We start from the raw sequence: 3,244 nt of genomic DNA, 5'->3' as shown, positions 1-3,244 counted from the left end.
GTACATTTGCTGTTATATTAAAGTTTTTCTTCATTACCCATTCAAGCCGTCTCCAGCCATTATTAGTTTAGTCTGTGTTTGCATAATGTGAAGTTTATTTATAAACAATATTTAGAGAAAGCCGATATCTATATTAGAAGCTACTTGAAATATGGCTTTTATCTCGATAATCAACACGCGATCTAAGATATTTTGATTTATAAACTGTTTCATGTTAAATTAAACACTGCGTAATAAGTGAGTCTAAAATACAAAAATTATAATTTCAGAAACATCAGATTAATTCTGATTCAGCTTATATTGCAAATGGTGTCACACTCTTGCAAACCCAGTATCTCATCTAATTGTCTAATAAATACAACAGACAGGGAGAGATCAAGATACACTCTTAGTGTGCACGTGGATTTTGAAACTAGGTCATATTGACCATCCAAACATTCTCAAGGCGACTAAACTGTTTTTTTTTATGTAATGTATGATGTGTGTGTTTGAAGTACACTTGATATGTTAATTCTATTCGTTCAGTGTATTCAGGCACAATATTTGCCTATCATACGAGGCCACGAGTTTGGGTCGTTGAAATGGCAATAGTCAAAAGAGATCGCCAGTCTGAACCTTGTCAACTGACTTTGATAGTTTTGCTTTAAATAGTAGCATTCCATAAACACTTCTTACTGTGCAAGAACCAGTTCCTGAACAAATGTGGGTCTACTTAACTTATCTAAAATTAACCTATAAAATTTAAATAAAATCAAAATGATAACGCTTTGGGAAAATATCAGTATACTCTTTATTTACAATGTAAAGTGAATATTATAGAACATTGAATAAACATGATCACAGTGTTAAAAAGCGGTATTAACCCTAAAACAATGATCATGAAACAAAATTTACAACACTACATTTATTCATTATCAAAATCATCTGAAGAGCAAGGAATCTTACAAAAGAAAGTTTTTATGCATAACACCATGACTCCGTGAAAACGATCTGATTCATCTCGCTATACATGATATTAAACCGCACGGAAAACTTTTAAATACTCATTGTCATACTGGTCTCTTAAATTCATTAACATATTCTAAAGCTTTTATATTTACGAGTATGTAACTTTACCCGGTAGTTAACTAGTGTGAAAAGACCGAAATAATTCTTTTATAACTTTTTTCTTCAAGCCTGTTTCTCGTTGAGTAAATATTAAACTCGTTAAACTCGCTTTTACTGAACACATGCCAAATCTAGAATTACATTGTCTATAATTTAGCGGTTAAATTTAAACAAAAAATCCTACTGCAAGCTTTGGAAACGATCGGGAAGACGAACACTAAACTAACTATACAGTTTTTTTTCAAAAGTAATAGAAATATATTGTTTTTTCAAAATATTTTTTGAAAAATTGGTTTGCTTCAGGTGTCAAACAACCCATTCAGTGGTTTGAATATCTGGAGCAGTATTTTAATGGCAAGTAAATACATGATTATGTGAACAGAACGGTAATTTTTTAATAACAGGTATCATGATTGAAAACAGAAGTTAAGAGATTGAAGTAGAGTATCGTATTGCAAATATCTAAAAACACTATACGATTTTGTAATCAATTAAGACAATATATATGATTACAAAATAAGTTAGTAGTCAGCTGATGCATTGTTTATTATTATGGTGTTCTTGATATAGTATATTTATACAAATAATGTTGAAACCTATAGATTTTCAATGATAATACTTAGTAGTTCACTTAACTAATTCTTATATTCATTCTCTTTAGCAGTGAATTTGAAATGTAGTCGCAATAACCTTCTACATTTATGAATTTTTAATGAAAATTCCCGGATTTGAAATCCTTATATTAACCATCATTTCTTGAGAAGTATAGTCAAATCGAAGATAGCCAGAATTTTACAACAAATCATAGCTTAAATACTGGGAGTTTTGATGAAAAGAGTTCCATTTTGAAAAGGATACATCAAGTGCTTCTTTCTAGTCCAATAATATGAAAATAAAAAGGTATAATAGCCTTTGAGATTTTGAATAAAAATTATTTTTTTTGAAACACGCCAAAAAGTACGTATTTTAATGTAAAATCAATGTGAAATCTCTGATTTTCTTTATTTTATGCTTAGTAGTTCATTTAACTTATTTTTATATTCACTCGCTTTAACAATGAATATAAGAATTATTTTTCTTTAACGATTTGTTTACTTTTATACTGATCATAAGATATTAGTATTAAGCCTATTACATTTTCAAACACTACGTTCTTAACCTAGTCCTTAATATTATTTTAGGCACTCTTGTAGTATGGACTAGATTAAGAATGTAGTGTTTAAAAATGTAATTAGGCCTAGTACTAATATCTTATGGCCAGTATAATTGTAATCATTCTTCTCCGGCATGTAAAAGGCGTACACACAATAATAACTGATTTGTTTACTTTATTGTTTTTATTTTTAACGTGTATACTTAATAGCTCATTCGAAGATATATATAATTATTATTAGTACTAACAACTATTTTATTCATGACATATTATGAGTCGAACTACGCATATATTTATGAGTTCATTTGAACAATGTCAATATTTATTAGTACATTCTAACTGTGTGTACATTGATCAGTTCATTCCAATATGTGTACATTTGTTGTCGTGTAGTTAAACCTGACAATGTATATATACTCATTCTAACAATGTACATATTTGCTTACGAGTTTATTCCAACGCAGTGTGAACTTACTGGTTTATTCAAAGCAACTTACAAGCTAACTAGTTCATCCTTACAATGTGCACACTTACTGGTTTACTCTCACGATTTTTTTATTACTAAACATATATGTATGTGATAAAATTACGCGTAATTAGATTTTATATCAGACACTCAATGGTTTCACCGCTTTCTGAGGTTTAACTGTAACATCTGTAAGACTTTTTCCCTACTGTAAAAAAATAGCATTTTAAATGGACTTTTGGGTTTTCTATATTTCATTGTTTTCTCTGAGTAATATATAAAGTTAATAACCCATGCTGAAAATCAAAATGTCTACTTGTTTTGTGGAAATTTTTAAATACCCCTTTTAACAACACGTGTTCTCTAACATTGAATATAGAGTTGAATACGTGATATTAAAGTGAATTTGAGTATGCAAGTAAACAAGTCGCATGTGATAACCACAGCCGATATAAACTCGCAGTCGAGCGACATATATCACAACTACATTTGGCTTGTTCGGCGTGTCGTAGATAGCG

Source organism: Limulus polyphemus, unplaced genomic scaffold, assembly GCF_000517525.1.
Source record: "Limulus polyphemus unplaced genomic scaffold, Limulus_polyphemus-2.1.2 Scaffold492, whole genome shotgun sequence".
Taxonomy (NCBI): Eukaryota; Metazoa; Arthropoda; class Merostomata; order Xiphosura; family Limulidae; genus Limulus; species Limulus polyphemus.
This window is presented reverse-complemented; position numbering follows the sequence as displayed.